The sequence below is a fragment of the Styela clava genome, chromosome 1, assembly GCF_964204865.1.
Source record: "Styela clava chromosome 1, kaStyClav1.hap1.2, whole genome shotgun sequence".
Classification (NCBI taxonomy): Eukaryota; Metazoa; Chordata; class Ascidiacea; order Stolidobranchia; family Styelidae; genus Styela; species Styela clava.
The window spans coordinates 151,199-167,847 of NC_135250.1; the positions used below are offsets into that span (position 1 = coordinate 151,199).

A 16,649-nucleotide genomic window follows, 5' to 3' on the forward strand; every position below is an offset into this window, starting at 1 on the left:
AGTTTGCCTTGTTAGAAGTAAATTTTCAAACTTACAGTTTAATTATTAAATACAAGTTATTTAACAGCGGGATGAGAATGACATGAATCGTCCGCGTCGATGGTGTAACGGTTAGCATTGTTGCCTTCCAAGCATTAGTTCCGGATTCGACTCCCGGTCGACGCATGTCTAATGTTATTGTTTACCTAAATTCTAGATTAGCTGTCTCATTGCAGCAGCTCGGCAATCTAAATTAGCAATACATGATTATTCACAGTGATTTCAGAGCGACATGCATCGTCCGCGTCGATGGTGTAACGGTTAGCATTGTTGCCTTCCAAGCAATAGTTCCGGGTTCGACTCCCGGTCGACGCATGTCTAATGTTATTTTTTACCTAAATTCTAGATTAGCTGTCTCATTGTAGCAGCTTGCGTATCTAAATTAGGAACACACGATATTTCACAGTGATTTCAGACCGACATGCATCGTCCGCGTCGATGGTGTAACGGTTAGCATTGTTGCCTTCCAAGCAATAGTTACGGGTTCGACTCCCGGTCGACGCATGTCTAATGTCATTGTTTACCTAAATTCTAGATTAGCTGTCTCATTGTAGCAGCTTGCGTATCTAAATTAGGAACACACGATATTTTAGAGCGAGTTCAGAGCGACATACATTGTCCGCGTCGATGGTGTAACGGTTAGCATTGTTGCCTTCCAAGCAATAGTTCCGGGTTCGACTCCCGGTCGACGCATGTCTCTTACCCTAGTTTACTTAAATCCCAGTCCAGCTGCCTATTGCATTAACTTTTCAGATTTACAGTTTAAATAAGTAACAGAAGTTATTTTACAGAGGGATGAGCATGACGGGAATCGTCCCCGTCGATGGTGTAACGGTTAGCATTGTTGCCTTCCAAGCAATAGTTCCGGGTTCGACTCCCGGTCGACGCATGTCTCTTACCCTAGTTTACCTAAATTCTCGTTCAGCTTGCCTTACTAGAGTGACTTTTCAAACTTACACTTTAATTATTAAATACAAGTTATTTAACAGCGGGATGAGAATGACATGAATCGTTCGCGTCGATGGTAAAACGGTTAGCATTGTTGTCTTCCAAGCAATAGTTCCGGGTTCTACTCCCGGTCGACGCATGTCTCTTACCCTAATTTACCCAAATCCCAGTCCAGCTGCCTATTGCAGTAATTTTTAGATTTACAGTTTAAATAGGTAACAGAAGTTATTTAACAGCGGGATGAGAATGACGTGAATCGTCCGCGTCGATGGTGTAACGGTTAGCATTGTTGCCTTCCAAGCAATAGTTCCGGGTTCGACCCTCGGTCGACGCATGTCTAATGTCATTGTTTACCTAAATTCTAGATTAGCTGGCTCATTGCAACAGCTCGGCAATCTAAATTAGCAACACACGATATTTTAGAGCGAGTTCAGAGCGACATACATTGTCCGCGTCGATGGTGTAACGGTTAGCATTGTTGCCTCCCAAGCAATAGTTCCGTGTTTGACTCCCGGTCGACGCATGTCTCTACCCTAGTTTACCTAAATTCTCGTTCAGTTTGCCTTGTTAGAGTAACTTTTCAAACTTACAGTTTAATTATTAAATACAAGTTATTTAACTGCGGGATGAGAACGACATGCATCGTCTGCGTCGATGGTGTAACGCTTAGCATTGTTGCCTTCCAAGCAATAGTTCCGGGTTCAACTCCCGGTCGACGCATGTCTCTTACCCAAGTTTACCTAATCCCCAGTCCAGCTCCCTATTGCATCTACTTTTCAGACTTACAGTTTGAATAAGTAACAGAAGGTATTTCACAGAGGGATGAGCATGACGGGAATCATCCGCATCGATGGAGTAACGGTTAGCATTGTTGCCTTCCAAGCAATAGTTCCGATTCCCGGTCGACGCATGTCTTTCGTCATTGTTCACCTAATTTCTAGATTAGCTGTCTCATTGCAGCAGCTCGGCAATCTAAATTAGCAACACACGATATTTCACAGTGATTTCAGAGCGTCATGCATCGTCCGCGTCGATGGTGTAACGCTTAGCATTGTTGCCTTCCAAGCAATAGTTCCGGATTCGACTCCCGGTCGACGCATGTCTAATGTTATTGTTTAACTAAATTCTAGATTAGCTGTCTCATTCCAGCAGCTCGGCAATCTAAATTAGCAACATATGATATTTCACAGTGATTTCAGAGCGACATGCATCGTCCGCGTCGATGGTGTAACGGTTAGCATTGCTGCCTTCCAAGCAATAGTTCCGGGTTCGACTCCCGGTCGACGCATGTCTAATGTTATTTTTTACCTAAATTCTAGATTAGCTGTCTCATTGTAGCAGCTTGCGTATCTAAATTAGGAACACACGATATTTCACAGTGATTTCAGAGCGACATGCATCGTCCGCGTCGATGGTGTAACGGTTAGCATTGTTGCCTTCCAAGCAATAGTTCCGGGTTCGACTCCCGGTCGACGCATGTCTCTACCCTAGTTTACCTAAATTCTCGTTCAGTTTGCCATGTTAGAGTAACTTTTCAAACTTACAGATTAATTATTAAATACAAGTTATTTAACAGCGGGATGAGAATGACATGCATCGTCCGCGTCGATGGTGTAACGGTTAGCATTGTTGCCTTCCAAGCAATAGTTCCGGGTTCGACTCCCGGTCGACGCATGTCTCTACCCTATTTTACCTAAATTCTCGTTCAGTTTGCCTTGTTAGAAGTAAATTTTCAAACTTACAGTTTAATTATTAAATACAAGTTATTTAACAGCGGGATGAGAATGACATGAATCGTACGCGTCGATGGTGTAACGGTTAGCATTGTTGCCTTCCAAGCAATAGTTCCGGATTCGACTCCCGGTCGACGCATGTCTAATGTTATTGTTTACCTAAATTCTAGATTAGCTGTCTCATTGCAGCAGCTCTGCAATCTAAATTAGCAATACATGATATTTCACAGTGATTTCAGAGCGACATGCATCGTCCGCGTCGATGGTGTAACGGTTAGCATTGTTGCCTTCCAAGCAATAGTTCCGGGTTCGACTCCCGGTCGACGCATGTCTAATGTTATTTTTTACTTAAATTCTAGATTAGCTGTCTCATTGTAGCAGCTTGCGTATCTAAATTAGGAACACACGATATTTCACAGTGATTTCAGACCGACATGCATCGTCCGCGTCGATGGTGTAACGGTTAGCATTGTTGCCTTCCAAGCAATAGTTCCGGATTCGACTCCCGGTCGACGCATGTCTAATGTTATTGTTTACCTAAATTCTAGATTAGCTGTCTCATTGCAACAGCTCGCCTATCTAAATTAGGAACACACGCTATTTTAGGGCGAGTTCAGAGCGACTTACATTGTCCGCGTCGATGGTGTAACGGTTAGCATTGTTGCCTTCCAAGCAATAGTTCCGGGTTCGACTCCCGGTCGACGCATGTCTCTTACCCTAGTTCACTTAAATCCCAGTCCAGCTGCCTATTGCATTAACTTTTCAGATTTACAGTTTAAATAAGTAACAGAAGTTATTTTACAGAGGGATGAGCATGACGGGAATCGTCCGCGTCGGTGGTGTAACGGTTAGCATTGTTGCCTTCCAAGCAATACTTCCGGGTTCGACTCCCGGTTGACGCATGTCTCTTTCCTAAACTTCAGTTCAACGGCCTGATTGCTGTAGCTTTTCATATTTACAGTTTATATAAGTAACAGAAGGTATTTTACAGCAAGATGAGCATCTCATCCCGCTGTTAAATAACTTCTGTTACCTATTTAAACTGTAAATCTAAAAATTACTGCAATAGGCAGCTGGACCGGGATTTGGGAAAATTAGGGTAAGAGACATGCGTCGACCGGGAGTAGAACCGGGTTCGACGTCGATGGTGTAACGGTTAGCATTGTTGTCTTCCAAGCAATAGTTCCGGGTTCGACTCCCGGTCGACCCATGTCTAATGTCATTGTTTACCTAAATTCTAGATTAGCTGTCTCATTGCAACAGCGCGTCTATCTAAATTAGGAACACACGATATTTCACAGAGGGATGAGTATGACGGGAATCATCCGCATCGATGGAGTAACGGTTAGCATTGTTGCCTTCCAAGCAATAGTTCCGGGTTCGACTCCCGGTCGACGCATGTCTCTTACCCAAGTTTACCTAAACCCCAGTCCAGCTGCCTATTGCATTTACTTTTCAGACTTACAGTTTAAATAAGTAACAGAAGTTATTTCACAGAGGGATGAGTATGACGGGAATCATCCGCATCGATGGAGTAACGGTTAGCATTGTTGCCTTCCAAGCAATAGTTCCGGGTTCGACTCCCGGTCGACGCATGTCTCTTACCCAAGTTTACCTAAACCCCAGTCCAGCTGCCTATTGCATTTACTTTTCAGACTTACAGTTTAAATAAGTAACAGAAGTTATTTCACAGAGGGATGAGTATGACGGGAATCATCCGCATCGATGGAGTAACGGTTAGCATTGTTGCCTTCCAAGCAATAGTTCCGACTCCCGGACGACGCATGTCTTTCGTCATTGTTCACCTAATTTCTAGATTAGCTGTCTCATTGCAGCAGCTCGCCAATCTAAATTAGCAACACACGATATTTCACAGTGATTTCAGAGCGACATGCATCGTCCGCGTTGATGGTGTAACGGTTAGCATTGTTGCCTTCTAAGCAATAGTTCCGGATTCGACTCCCGATCGACGCATGTCTAATGTTATTGTTTACCTAAATTCTAGATTAGCTGTCTCATTGCGACAGCTCGCCTATCTAAATTAGGAACACACGCTATTTTAGAGAGAGTTCAGAGCGACATATATTGTCCGCGTCGATGGTGTAACGGTTAGCATTGTTGCCTTCCAAGCAATAGTTCCGGCTTCGACCCTCGGTCGACGCATGTCTAATGTCATTGTTTACCTAAATTCTAGATTAGCTGTCTCATTGCAACAGCTCGGCAATCTAAATTAGCAACACACGATATTTTAGAGCGAGTTCAGAGCGACATACTTTGTCCGCGTCGATGGTGTAACGGTTAGCATTGTTGCCTCCCAAGCAATAGTTCCGTGTTTGACTCCCGGTCGACGCATGTCTCTACCCTAGTTTACCTAAATTCTCGTTCAGTTTACCTTGTTAGAGTAACTTTTCAAACTTACAGTTTAATTATTAAATACAAGTTATTTAACTGCGGGATGAGAACGACATGCATCGTCTGCGTCGATGGTGTAACGGTTAGCATTGTTGCCTTCCAAGCAATAGTTCCGGGTTCGACTCCCGGTCGACGCATGTCTCTTACCCAAGTTTACATAATCCCCAGTCCAGCTCCCTATTGCATTTACAGTTTGAATAAGTAACAGAAGGTATTTCACAGAGGGATGAGCATGACGGGAATCATCCGCATCGATGGAGTAACGGTTAGCATTGTTGCTTTCCAAGCAAAAGTTCCGATTCCCGGTCGACGCATGTCTTTCGTCATTGTTCACCTAATTTCTAGATTAGCTGTCTCATTGCAGCAGCTCGGCAATCTAAATTAGCAACACACGATATTTCACAGCGATTTCAGAGCGTCATGCATCGTCCGCGTCGATGGTGTAACGGTTAGCATTGTTGCCTTCCAAGCAATAGTTCCGGATTCGACTCCCGGTCGACGCATGTCTAAGGTTATTGTTTAACTAAATTCTAGATTAGCTGTCTCATTGCAGCAGCTCGGCAATCTAAATTAGCAACATATGATATTTCACAGTGATTTCAGAGCGACATGCATCGTCCGCGTCGATGGTGTAACGGTTAGCATTGCTGCCTTCCAAGCAATAGTTCCGGGTTCGACTCCCGGTCGACGCATGTCTAATGTTATTTTTTACCTAAATTCTAGATTAGCTGTCTCATTGCAACAGCTCGGCAATCTAAATTAGCAACACACGATATTTCACAGTGATTTCAGAGTGACATGCATCGTCCGCGTCGATGGTGTAACGGTTAGCATTGTTGCATTCCAAGCAATAGTTCCGGGTTCTACTCCCGGTCGACGCATGTCTCTTACCCTAATTTACCCAAATCCCAGTCCAGCTGCCTATTGCAGTAACTTTTTAGATTTACAGTTTAAATAGGTAACAGAAGTTATTTAACAGCGGGATGAGAATGACGTGAATCGTCCGCGTCGATGGTGTAACGGTTAGCATTGTTGCCTTCCAAGCAATAGTTCCGGGTTCGACTCCCGGTCGACGCATGTCTCTTACCCAAGTTTACCTAAACCCCAGTCCAGCTGCCTATTGCATTTACTTTTCAGACTTACAGTTTAAATAAGTAACAGAAGTTATTTCACAGAGGGATGAGCATGACGGGAATCATCCGCATCGATGGAGTAACGGTTAGCATTGTTGCCTTCCAAGCAATAGTTCCGACTCCCGGTCGACGCATGTCTTTCGTCATTGTTCACCTAATTTCTAGATTAGCTGTTTCATTGCAGCAGCTCGGCAATCTAAATTAGCAACACACGATATTTCACAGTGATTTCAGAGCGACATGCGTCGTCCGCGTCGATGGTGTAACGGTTAGCATTGTTGCCTTCCAAGCAATAGTTCCGACTCCCGGTCGACGCATGTCTTTCGTCATTGTTTACCTAAATTCTAGATTAGCTGTCTCAGTGCAGCAGCTCGGCAATCTAAATTAGCAACACACGATATTTCACAGTGATTTCAGAACGACATGCATCGTCCGCGTCGATGGTGTAACGGTTAGCATTGTTGCCTTCCAAGCAATAGTTCCGGGTTCGACTCCCGGTCGACGCATGTCTCTTACCCTAGTTCGCTTAAATCCCAGTCCAGCTGCCTATTGCATTAACTTTTCAGATTTACAGTTTAAATAAGTAACAGAAGTTATTTTACAGAGGGATGAGCACGACGGGAATCGTCCGCGTCGATGGTGTAACTGTTAGCATTGTTGCCTTCCAAGCAATAGTTCCGGGTTCGACTCCCGGTCGACGCATGTCTCTTACCCTAGTTCACTTAAATCCCAGTCCAGCTGCCTATTGCATTAACTTTTCAGATTTACAGTTTAAATAAGTAACAGAAGTTATTTTACAGAGGGATGAGCACGACGGGAATCGTCCGCGTCGATGGTGTAACTGTTAGCATTGTTGCCTTCCAAGCAATAGTTCCGGGTTCGACTCCCGGTCGACGCATGTCTCCACCCTAGTTTACCTAAATTCTCGTTCAGTTTGCCTTGTTAGAGTGACTTTTCAAACTTACACTTTAATTATTAAATACAAGTTATTTAACAGCGGGATGAGAATGACATGAATCGTTCGCGTCGAAGGTAAAACGGTTAGCATTGTTGTCTTCCAAGCAATAGTTCCGGGTTCTACTCCCGGTCGACGCATGTCTCTTACCCTAATTTACCCAAATCCCAGTCCAGCTGCCTATTGCAGTAACTTTTTAGATTTACAGTTTAAATAGGTAACAGAAGTTATTTAACAGCGGGATGAGAATGACGTGAATCGTCCGCGTCGATGGTGTAACGGTTAGCATTGTTGCCTTCCAAGCAATAGTTCCGGGTTCGACTCCCGGTAGACGCATGTCTAATGTTATTGTTTACCTAAATTCTAGATTAGCTGTCTCATTGTAGCAGCTTGCTTATCTAAATTAGGAACACACGATATTTTAGAGCGAGTTCAGAGCGACATACATTGTCCGCGTCGATGGTGTAACGGTTAGCATTGTTGCCTTCCAAGCAATAGTTCCGGGTTCGACTCCCGGTCGACGCATGTCTCTTACCCTAGTTTACTTAAATCCCAGTCCAGCTGCCTATTGCATTAACTTTTCAGATTTACAGTTTAAATAATTAACAGAAGTTATTTTACAGAGGGATGAGCATGACGGGAATCGTCCGCGTCGATGGTGTAACGGTTAGCATTGTTGCCTTCCAAGCAATAGTTCCGGGTTCGACTCCCGGTAGACGCATGTCTAATGTTATTGTTTCCCTAAATCTAGATTAGCTGTCTCGTTGCAGCTGCTCGTCTATCTAAATTAGGAACACACGATATTTTAGAGCGAGTTCAGAGCGACATACATTGTGCGCGTCGATGGTGTAACGGTTAGCATTGTTGCCTTCCAAGCAATAGTTCCGGGTTCGACTCCCGGTCGACGCATGTCTCTACCCTAGTTTACCTAAATTCTCGTTCAGTTTGCCATGTTAGAGTAACTTTTCAAACTTACAGATTAATTATTAAATACAAGTTATTTAACAGCGGGATGAGAATGACATGAATCGTCATCGTCGATGGTGTAACCGTTAGCATTGTTGCCTTCCAAGCAATAGTTCCGGGTTCGACTCCCGGTCGACGCATGTCTTTTATCCTAGTTTACCAAAATCCCAGTCCAGCTGGATATTGCAGTAACTTTTTAGATTTACAATTTAAATAAGTAACAGAAGGTATTTAACTGCGGGATGAGAATGACGTGAATCGTCCGCGACGATGGTGTAACGGTTAGCACTGTTGCCTTCCAAGCAATAGTTCCGGGTTCGACTCCCGGTCGACGCATGTCTAATGGCATTGTTTACCTAAATTCTAGATTAGCTGTCTCATTGCAACACCTCGGCAATCTAAATTAGGAACACACGATATTTCACAGTGATTTCAGAGCGACATGCATCGTCCGCGTCGATGGTGTAACGGTTAGCATTGTTGCCTTCCAAGCAATAGTTCCGGGTTCGACTCCCGGTCGACGCATGTCTCTACCCTATTTTACCTAAATTCTCGTTCAGTTTGCCTTGTTAGAAGTAAATTTTCAAACTTACAGTTTAATTATTAAATACAAGTTATTTAACAGCGGGATGAGAATGACATGAATCGTCCGCGTCGATGGTGTAACGGTTAGCATTGTTGCCTTCCAAGCATTAGTTCCGGATTCGACTCCCGGTCGACGCATGTCTAATGTTATTGTTTACCTAAATTCTAGATTAGCTGTCTCATTGCAGCAGCTCGGCAATCTAAATTAGCAATACATGATATTTCACAGTGATTTCAGAGCGACATGCATCGTCCGCGTCGATGGTGTAACGGTTAGCATTGTTGCCTTCCAAGCAATTGTTCCGGTTTCGACTCCCGGTCGACGCATGTCTAATGCTATTTTTTACTTAAATTCTAGATTAGCTGTCTCATTGTAGCAGCTTGCGTATCTAAATTAGGAACACACGATATTTCACAGTGATTTCAGACCGACATGCATCGTCCGCGTCGATGGTGTAACGGTTAGCATTGTTGCCTTCCAAGCAATAGTTACGGGTTCGACTCCCGGTCGACGCATGTCTAATGTCATTGTTTACCTAAATTCTAGATTAGCTGTCTCATTGTAGCAGCTTGCGTATCTAAATTAGGAACACACGATATTTTAGAGCGAGTTCAGAGCGACATACATTGTCCGCGTCGATGGTGTAACGGTTAGCATTGCTGCCTTCCAAGCAATAGTTCCGGGTTCGACTCCCGGTCGACGCATGTCTCTTACCCTAGTTTACTTAAATCCCAGTCCAGCTGCCTATTGCATTAACTTTTCAGATTTACAGTTTAAATAAGTAACAGAAGTTATTTTACAGAGGGATGAGCATGACGGGAATCGTCCCCGTCGATGGTGTAACGGTTAGCATTGTTGCCTTCCAAGCAATAGTTCCGGGTTCGACTCCCGGTCGACGCATGTCTCTTACCCTAGTTTACCTAAATTCTCGTTCAGCTTGCCTTACTAGAGTGACTTTTCAAACTTACACTTTAATTATTAAATACAAGTTATTTAACAGCGGGATGAGAATGACATGAATCGTTCGCGTCGATGGTAAAACGGTTAGCATTGTTGTCTTCCAAGCAATAGTTCCGGGTTCTACTCCCGGTCGACGCATGTCTCTTACCCTAATTTACCCAAATCCCAGTCCAGCTGCCTATTGCAGTAATTTTTAGATTTACAGTTTAAATAGGTAACAGAAGTTATTTAACAGCGGGATGAGAATGACGTGAATCGTCCGCGTCGATGGTGTAACGGTTAGCATTGTTGCCTTCCAAGCAATAGTTCCGGGTTCGACCCTCGGTCGACGCATGTCTAATGTCATTGTTTACCTAAATTCTAGATTAGCTGGCTCATTGCAACAGCTCGGCAATCTAAATTAGCAACACACGATATTTTAGAGCGAGTTCAGAGCGACATACATTGTCCGCGTCGATGGTGTAACGGTTAGCATTGTTGCCTCCCAAGCAATAGTTCCGTGTTTGACTCCCGGTCGACGCATGTCTCTACCCTAGTTTACCTAAATTCTCGTTCAGTTTGCCTTGTTAGAGTAACTTTTCAAACTTACAGTTTAATTATTAAATACAAGTTATTTAACTGCGGGATGAGAACGACATGCATCGTCTGCGTCGATGGTGTAACGGTTAGCATTGTTGCCTTCCAAGCAATAGTTCCGGGTTCAACTCCCGGTCGACGCATGTCTCTTACCCAAGTTTACCTAATCCCCAGTCCAGCTCCCTATTGCATCTACTTTTCAGACTTACAGTTTGAATAAGTAACAGAAGGTATTTCACAGAGGGATGAGCATGACGGGAATCATCCGCATCGATGGAGTAACGGTTAGCATTGTTGCCTTCCAAGCAATAGTTCCGATTCCCGGTCGACGCATGTCTTTCGTCATTGTTCACCTAATTTCTAGATTAGCTGTCTCATTGCAGCAGCTCGGCAATCTAAATTAGCAACACACGATATTTCACAGTGATTTCAGAGCGTCATGCATCGTCCGCGTCGATGGTGTAACGCTTAGCATTGTTGCCTTCCAAGCAATAGTTCCGGATTCGACTCCCGGTCGACGCATGTCTAATGTTATTGTTTAACTAAATTCTAGATTAGCTGTCTCATTGCAGCAGCTCGGCAATCTAAATTAGCAACATATGATATTTCACAGTGATTTCAGAGCGACATGCATCGTCCGCGTCGATGGTGTAACGGTTAGCATTGCTGCCTTCCAAGCAATAGTTCCGGGTTCGACTCCCGGTCGACGCATGTCTAATGTTATTTTTTACCTAAATTCTAGATTAGCTGTCTCATTGTAGCAGCTTGCGTATCTAAATTAGGAACACACGATATTTCACAGTGATTTCAGAGCGACATGCATCGTCCGCGTCGATGGTGTAACGGTTAGCATTGTTGCCTTCCAAGCAATAGTTCCGGGTTCGACTCCCGGTCGACGCATGTCTCTACCCTAGTTTACCTAAATTCTCGTTCAGTTTGCCATGTTAGAGTAACTTTTCAAACTTACAGATTAATTATTAAATACAAGTTATTTAACAGCGGGATGAGAATGACATGCATCGTCCGCGTCGATGGTGTAACGGTTAGCATTGTTGCCTTCCAAGCAATAGTTCCGGGTTCGACTCCCGGTCGACGCATGTCTCTACCCTATTTTACCTAAATTCTCGTTCAGTTTGCCTTGTTAGAAGTAAATTTTCAAACTTACAGTTTAATTATTAAATACAAGTTATTTAACAGCGGGATGAGAATGACATGAATCGTCCGCGTCGATGGTGTAACGGTTAGCATTGTTGCCTTCCAAGCAATAGTTCCGGATTCGACTCCCGGTCGACGCATGTCTAATGTTATTGTTTACCTAAATTCTAGATTAGCTGTCTCATTGCAGCAGCTCTGCAATCTAAATTAGCAATACATGATATTTCACAGTGATTTCAGAGCGACATGCATCGTCCGCGTCGATGGTGTAACGGTTAGCATTGTTGCCTTCCAAGCAATAGTTCCGGGTTCGACTCCCGGTCGACGCATGTCTAATGTTATTTTTTACTTAAATTCTAGATTAGCTGTCTCATTGTAGCAGCTTGCGTATCTAAATTAGGAACACACGATATTTCACAGTGATTTCAGACCGACATGCATCGTCCGCGTCGATGGTGTAACGGTTAGCATTGTTGCCTTCCAAGCAATAGTTCCGGATTCGACTCCCGGTCGACGCATGTCTAATGTTATTGTTTACCTAAATTCTAGATTAGCTGTCTCATTGCAACAGCTCGCCTATCTAAATTAGGAACACACGCTATTTTAGGGCGAGTTCAGAGCGACTTACATTGTCCGCGTCGATGGTGTAACGGTTAGCATTGTTGCCTTCCAAGCAATAGTTCCGGGTTCGACTCCCGGTCGACGCATGTCTCTTACCCTAGTTCACTTAAATCCCAGTCCAGCTGCCTATTGCATTAACTTTTCAGATTTACAGTTTAAATAAGTAACAGAAGTTATTTTACAGAGGGATGAGCATGACGGGAATCGTCCGCGTCGGTGGTGTAACGGTTAGCATTGTTGCCTTCCAAGCAATACTTCCGGGTTCGACTCCCGGTTGACGCATGTCTCTTTCCTAAACTTCAGTTCAACGGCCTGATTGCTGTAGCTTTTCATATTTACAGTTTATATAAGTAACAGAAGGTATTTTACAGCAAGATGAGCATCTCATCCCGCTGTTAAATAACTTCTGTTACCTATTTAAACTGTAAATCTAAAAATTACTGCAATAGGCAGCTGGACTGGGATTTGGGTAAATTAGGGTAAGAGACATGCGTCGACCGGGAGTAGAACCGGGTTCGACGTCGATGGTGTAACGGTTAGCATTGTTGTCTTCCAAGCAATAGTTCCGGGTTCGACTCCCGGTCGACCCATGTCTAATGTCATTGTTTACCTAAATTCTAGATTAGCTGTCTCATTGCAACAGCGCGTCTATCTAAATTAGGAACACACGATATTTCACAGAGGGATGAGTATGACGGGAATCATCCGCATCGATGGAGTAATGGTTAGCATTGTTGCCTTCCAAGCAATAGTTCCGGGTTCGACTCCCGGTCGACGCATGTCTCTTACTCAAGTTTACCTAAACCCCAGTCCAGCTGCCTATTGCATTTACTTTTCAGACTTACAGTTTAAATAAGTAACAGAAGTTATTTCACAGAGGGATGAGTATGACGGGAATCATCCGCATCGATGGAGTAACGGTTAGCATTGTTGCCTTCCAAGCAATAGTTCCGGGTTCGACTCCCGGTCGACGCATGTCTCTTACCCAAGTTTACCTAAACCCCAGTCCAGCTGCCTATTGCATTTACTTTTCAGACTTACAGTTTAAATAAGTAACAGAAGTTATTTCACAGAGGGATGAGTATGACGGGAATCATCCGCATCGATGGAGTAACGGTTAGCATTGTTGCCTTCCAAGCAATAGTTCCGACTCCCGGACGACGCATGTCTTTCGTCATTAGTCACCTAATTTCTAGATTAGCTGTCTCATTGCAGCAGCTCGCCAATCTAAATTAGCAACACACGATATTTCACAGTGATTTCAGAGCGACATGCATCGTCCGCGTTGATGGTGTAACGGTTAGCATTGTTGCCTTCTAAGCAATAGTTCCGGATTCGACTCCCGATCGACGCATGTCTAATGTTATTGTTTACCTAAATTCTAGATTAGCTGTCTCATTGCGACAGCTCGCCTATCTAAATTAGGAACACACGCTATTTTAGAGAGAGTTCAGAGCGACATATATTGTCCGCGTCGATGGTGTAACGGTTAGCATTGTTGCCTTCCAAGCAATAGTTCCGGCTTCGACCCTCTGTCGACGCATGTCTAATGTCATTGTTTACCTAAATTCTAGATTAGCTGTCTCATTGCAACAGCTCGGCAATCTAAATTAGCAACACACGATATTTTAGAGCGAGTTCAGAGCGACATACTTTGTCCGCGTCGATGGTGTAACGGTTAGCATTGTTGCCTCCCAAGCAATAGTTCCGTGTTTGACTCCCGGTCGACGCATGTCTCTACCCTAGTTTACCTAAATTCTCGTTCAGTTTACCTTGTTAGAGTAACTTTTCAAACTTACAGTTTAATTATTAAATACAAGTTATTTAACTGCGGGATGAGAACGACATGCATCGTCTGCGTCGATGGTGTAACGGTTAGCATTGTTGCCTTCCAAGCAATAGTTCCGGGTTCGACTCCCGGTCGACGCATGTCTCTTACCCAAGTTTACATAATCCCCAGTCCAGCTCCCTATTGCATTTACAGTTTGAATAAGTAACAGAAGGTATTTCACAGAGGAATGAGCATGACGGGAATCATCCGCATCGATGGAGTAACGGTTAGCATTGTTGCCTTCCAAGCAATAGTTCCGATTCCCGGTCGACGCATGTCTTTCGTCATTGTTCACCTAATTTCTAGATTAGCTGTCTCATTGCAGCAGCTCGGCAATCTAAATTAGCAACACACGATATTTCACAGCGATTTCAGAGCGTCATGCATCGTCCGCGTCGATGGTGTAACGGTTAGCATTGTTGCCTTCCAAGCAATAGTTCCGGATTCGACTCCCGGTCGACGCATGTCTAAGGTTATTGTTTAACTAAATTCTAGATTAGCTGTCTCATTGCAGCAGCTCGGCAATCTAAATTAGCAACATATGATATTTCACAGTGATTTCAGAGCGACATGCATCGTCCGCGTCGATGGTGTAACGGTTAGCATTGCTGCCTTCCAAGCAATAGTTCCGGGTTCGACTCCCGGTCGACGCATGTCTAATGTTATTTTTTACCTAAATTCTAGATTAGCTGTCTCATTGCAACAGCTCGGCAATCTAAATTAGCAACACACGATATTTCACAGTGATTTCAGAGTGACATGCATCGTCCGCGTCGATGGTGTAACGGTTAGCATTGTTGCATTCCAAGCAATAGTTCCGGGTTCGACTCCTGGTCGACGCATGTCTCTACCCTAGTTTACCTAAATTCTCTTTCAGTTTGTCTTGTTAGAAGTAACTTTTCAAACTTACAGTTTAATTATTAAATACAAGTTATTTAACAGCGGGATGAGAATGACATGAATCGTCCCCGTCGATGGTGTAACGGTTAGCATTGTTGCCTTCCAAGCAATAGTTCCGGGTTCGACTCCCGGTCGACGCATGTCTCTCACCCTAGTTTACTTAAATCCCAGTCCAGCTGCCTATTGCATTAACTTTTCAGATTTACAGTTTAAATAAGTAACAGAAGTTATTTTACAGAGGGATGAGCATGACGGGAATCGTCATGGCCTCTTACCCAAGTTTACCTAAACCCCAGTCCAGCTGTCTATTGCATTTACTTTTCAGACTTACAGTTTATATAAGTAACAGAAGGTATTTTACAGCAAGATGAGCAAGACGTGAGTCATCCGCGTCGATAGTGTAACGGTTAGCATTGTTGTCTTCCAAGCAATAGTTCCGGGTTCGACTCCCGATCGACGCATGTCTCTTACCCTAGTTTACCTAAATTCTCGTTCAGTTTGCCTTGTTAGAGTAACTTTTCAAACTTACAGTTTAGTTATTAAAATACAAGTTAACAGCGGGATGAGAATGACATGAATCGTCCGCGTCGATGGTGTAACGGTTAGCATTGTTGCCTTCCAAGCAATAGTTCCGGGTTCGACTCCCGGTCGACGCATGTCTAATGTCATTGTTTACCTAAATTCTAGATTAGCTGTCTCATTGCAACAGCTCGGCAATCTAACTTAGCAACACACGATATTTCACAGTGATTTCAGAGCACATGCATCGTCCGCGTCGATGGTGTAACGGTTAGCATTGTTGCCTTCCAAGCAATAGTTCCGGGTTCGACTCCCGGTCGACGCATGTCTAATGTTATTGTTTCCCTAAATCTAGATGAGCTGTCTCATTGCAGCAGCTCGTCTATCTAAATTAGGAACACACGATATTTTAGAGCGAGTTCAGAGCGACATACATTGTCCGCGTCGATGGTGTAACGGTTAGCATTGTTGCCTTCCAAGCAATAGTTCCGGGTTCGACTCCAGGTCGACGCATATCTCTACCCTAGTTTATATAAATTCTCGTTCAGTTTGCCTTGTTAGAGTAACTTTTCAAACTTACAGTTTAATTATTAAATACAAGTTATTTAACAGCGGGATGAGAATGACATGAATCGTCCGCGTCGATGGTGTAACCGTTAGCGTTGTTGCCTTCCAAGCAATAGTTCCGAATCCCGGTCGACGCATGTCTTTCGTCATTGTTTACTTACCTAAATTCTAGATTAGCTGTCTCATTGCAGCAGCTCGGCAATCTAAATTAGCAACACACGATATTTCACAGTGATTTCAGAGCGACATGCGTCGTCCGCGTCGATGGTGTAACGATTAGCATTGTTGCCTTCCAAGCAATAGTTCCGACTCCCGGTCGACAAATGTCTTTCGTCATTGTTTACCTAAATTCTAGATTAGCTGTCTCATTGCAGCAACTCAGCAATCTAAATTAGCAACACACGATATTTCACAGTGATTTCAGAGCGACATGCATCGTCCGCGTCGATGGTGTAACGGTTAGCATTGTTGCCTTCCAAGCAATAGTTCCGGGTTCGACTCCAGGTCGACACATGTCTAATGTTATTTTTTACCTAAATTCTAGATTAGCTGTCTCATTGTAGCAGCTCGCGTATCTAAATTAGGAACACACGATATTTTAGAGCGAGTTCAGAGCGACATACATTGTCCGCGTCGATGGTGTAACGGTTAGCATTGTTGCCTTCCAAGCAATAGTTCCGACACCCGGTCGACGCATGTCTCTTACCCTAGTTTACTTAAATCCCAGTCCAGCTGCCTATTGCATTAA

The 16,649-nt window shown here is 43.8% G+C and overlaps 32 non-coding genes across 32 annotated transcripts; all 32 read left to right on the top strand.

Annotated features, from left to right (window-relative positions):
- The first annotated feature begins 282 nt into the window (after positions 1 to 282).
- Trnag-ucc (transfer RNA glycine (anticodon UCC)) lies at positions 283 to 354 on the top strand. The gene has a single exon. It is a non-coding gene; the product is annotated as a tRNA-Gly (tRNA).
- Positions 355 to 471: 117 nt separating this feature from the next.
- Positions 472 to 543, top strand: Trnag-ucc (transfer RNA glycine (anticodon UCC)). The gene has a single exon. It is a non-coding gene; the product is annotated as a tRNA-Gly (tRNA).
- Positions 544 to 660: 117 nt separating this feature from the next.
- Positions 661 to 732, top strand: Trnag-ucc (transfer RNA glycine (anticodon UCC)). Its single transcript has one exon. It is a non-coding gene; the product is annotated as a tRNA-Gly (tRNA).
- Positions 733 to 1,249: 517 nt separating this feature from the next.
- On the top strand, positions 1,250 to 1,321 carry Trnag-ucc (transfer RNA glycine (anticodon UCC)). The gene has a single exon. It is a non-coding gene; the product is annotated as a tRNA-Gly (tRNA).
- Positions 1,322 to 2,203: 882 nt separating this feature from the next.
- Positions 2,204 to 2,275, top strand: Trnag-ucc (transfer RNA glycine (anticodon UCC)). Its single transcript has one exon. It is a non-coding gene; the product is annotated as a tRNA-Gly (tRNA).
- Positions 2,276 to 2,392: 117 nt separating this feature from the next.
- Trnag-ucc (transfer RNA glycine (anticodon UCC)) lies at positions 2,393 to 2,464 on the top strand. The gene has a single exon. It is a non-coding gene; the product is annotated as a tRNA-Gly (tRNA).
- Positions 2,465 to 2,589: 125 nt separating this feature from the next.
- On the top strand, positions 2,590 to 2,661 carry Trnag-ucc (transfer RNA glycine (anticodon UCC)). Its single transcript has one exon. It is a non-coding gene; the product is annotated as a tRNA-Gly (tRNA).
- Positions 2,662 to 2,976: 315 nt separating this feature from the next.
- On the top strand, positions 2,977 to 3,048 carry Trnag-ucc (transfer RNA glycine (anticodon UCC)). The gene has a single exon. It is a non-coding gene; the product is annotated as a tRNA-Gly (tRNA).
- A 306-nt stretch (positions 3,049 to 3,354) lies between these two features.
- Positions 3,355 to 3,426, top strand: Trnag-ucc (transfer RNA glycine (anticodon UCC)). The gene has a single exon. It is a non-coding gene; the product is annotated as a tRNA-Gly (tRNA).
- Positions 3,427 to 5,197: 1,771 nt separating this feature from the next.
- Trnag-ucc (transfer RNA glycine (anticodon UCC)) lies at positions 5,198 to 5,269 on the top strand. Its single transcript has one exon. It is a non-coding gene; the product is annotated as a tRNA-Gly (tRNA).
- A 483-nt stretch (positions 5,270 to 5,752) lies between these two features.
- Trnag-ucc (transfer RNA glycine (anticodon UCC)) lies at positions 5,753 to 5,824 on the top strand. The gene has a single exon. It is a non-coding gene; the product is annotated as a tRNA-Gly (tRNA).
- Positions 5,825 to 6,137: 313 nt separating this feature from the next.
- On the top strand, positions 6,138 to 6,209 carry Trnag-ucc (transfer RNA glycine (anticodon UCC)). The gene has a single exon. It is a non-coding gene; the product is annotated as a tRNA-Gly (tRNA).
- Positions 6,210 to 6,699: 490 nt separating this feature from the next.
- Trnag-ucc (transfer RNA glycine (anticodon UCC)) lies at positions 6,700 to 6,771 on the top strand. Its single transcript has one exon. It is a non-coding gene; the product is annotated as a tRNA-Gly (tRNA).
- Positions 6,772 to 6,895: 124 nt separating this feature from the next.
- On the top strand, positions 6,896 to 6,967 carry Trnag-ucc (transfer RNA glycine (anticodon UCC)). The gene has a single exon. It is a non-coding gene; the product is annotated as a tRNA-Gly (tRNA).
- Positions 6,968 to 7,091: 124 nt separating this feature from the next.
- Positions 7,092 to 7,163, top strand: Trnag-ucc (transfer RNA glycine (anticodon UCC)). Its single transcript has one exon. It is a non-coding gene; the product is annotated as a tRNA-Gly (tRNA).
- A 510-nt stretch (positions 7,164 to 7,673) lies between these two features.
- Positions 7,674 to 7,745, top strand: Trnag-ucc (transfer RNA glycine (anticodon UCC)). The gene has a single exon. It is a non-coding gene; the product is annotated as a tRNA-Gly (tRNA).
- Positions 7,746 to 8,057: 312 nt separating this feature from the next.
- On the top strand, positions 8,058 to 8,129 carry Trnag-ucc (transfer RNA glycine (anticodon UCC)). The gene has a single exon. It is a non-coding gene; the product is annotated as a tRNA-Gly (tRNA).
- A 321-nt stretch (positions 8,130 to 8,450) lies between these two features.
- Trnag-ucc (transfer RNA glycine (anticodon UCC)) lies at positions 8,451 to 8,522 on the top strand. Its single transcript has one exon. It is a non-coding gene; the product is annotated as a tRNA-Gly (tRNA).
- Positions 8,523 to 8,639: 117 nt separating this feature from the next.
- On the top strand, positions 8,640 to 8,711 carry Trnag-ucc (transfer RNA glycine (anticodon UCC)). The gene has a single exon. It is a non-coding gene; the product is annotated as a tRNA-Gly (tRNA).
- A 504-nt stretch (positions 8,712 to 9,215) lies between these two features.
- Trnag-ucc (transfer RNA glycine (anticodon UCC)) lies at positions 9,216 to 9,287 on the top strand. Its single transcript has one exon. It is a non-coding gene; the product is annotated as a tRNA-Gly (tRNA).
- A 117-nt stretch (positions 9,288 to 9,404) lies between these two features.
- Trnag-ucc (transfer RNA glycine (anticodon UCC)) lies at positions 9,405 to 9,476 on the top strand. Its single transcript has one exon. It is a non-coding gene; the product is annotated as a tRNA-Gly (tRNA).
- Positions 9,477 to 9,993: 517 nt separating this feature from the next.
- On the top strand, positions 9,994 to 10,065 carry Trnag-ucc (transfer RNA glycine (anticodon UCC)). Its single transcript has one exon. It is a non-coding gene; the product is annotated as a tRNA-Gly (tRNA).
- Positions 10,066 to 10,379: 314 nt separating this feature from the next.
- On the top strand, positions 10,380 to 10,451 carry Trnag-ucc (transfer RNA glycine (anticodon UCC)). Its single transcript has one exon. It is a non-coding gene; the product is annotated as a tRNA-Gly (tRNA).
- A 496-nt stretch (positions 10,452 to 10,947) lies between these two features.
- Trnag-ucc (transfer RNA glycine (anticodon UCC)) lies at positions 10,948 to 11,019 on the top strand. The gene has a single exon. It is a non-coding gene; the product is annotated as a tRNA-Gly (tRNA).
- A 117-nt stretch (positions 11,020 to 11,136) lies between these two features.
- On the top strand, positions 11,137 to 11,208 carry Trnag-ucc (transfer RNA glycine (anticodon UCC)). Its single transcript has one exon. It is a non-coding gene; the product is annotated as a tRNA-Gly (tRNA).
- A 125-nt stretch (positions 11,209 to 11,333) lies between these two features.
- Trnag-ucc (transfer RNA glycine (anticodon UCC)) lies at positions 11,334 to 11,405 on the top strand. The gene has a single exon. It is a non-coding gene; the product is annotated as a tRNA-Gly (tRNA).
- Positions 11,406 to 11,720: 315 nt separating this feature from the next.
- Trnag-ucc (transfer RNA glycine (anticodon UCC)) lies at positions 11,721 to 11,792 on the top strand. Its single transcript has one exon. It is a non-coding gene; the product is annotated as a tRNA-Gly (tRNA).
- Positions 11,793 to 12,098: 306 nt separating this feature from the next.
- On the top strand, positions 12,099 to 12,170 carry Trnag-ucc (transfer RNA glycine (anticodon UCC)). Its single transcript has one exon. It is a non-coding gene; the product is annotated as a tRNA-Gly (tRNA).
- Positions 12,171 to 13,941: 1,771 nt separating this feature from the next.
- Positions 13,942 to 14,013, top strand: Trnag-ucc (transfer RNA glycine (anticodon UCC)). Its single transcript has one exon. It is a non-coding gene; the product is annotated as a tRNA-Gly (tRNA).
- A 483-nt stretch (positions 14,014 to 14,496) lies between these two features.
- Positions 14,497 to 14,568, top strand: Trnag-ucc (transfer RNA glycine (anticodon UCC)). The gene has a single exon. It is a non-coding gene; the product is annotated as a tRNA-Gly (tRNA).
- Positions 14,569 to 15,399: 831 nt separating this feature from the next.
- Positions 15,400 to 15,471, top strand: Trnag-ucc (transfer RNA glycine (anticodon UCC)). The gene has a single exon. It is a non-coding gene; the product is annotated as a tRNA-Gly (tRNA).
- Positions 15,472 to 15,587: 116 nt separating this feature from the next.
- On the top strand, positions 15,588 to 15,659 carry Trnag-ucc (transfer RNA glycine (anticodon UCC)). The gene has a single exon. It is a non-coding gene; the product is annotated as a tRNA-Gly (tRNA).
- The last annotated feature ends 990 nt before the right edge of the window (positions 15,660 to 16,649 follow it).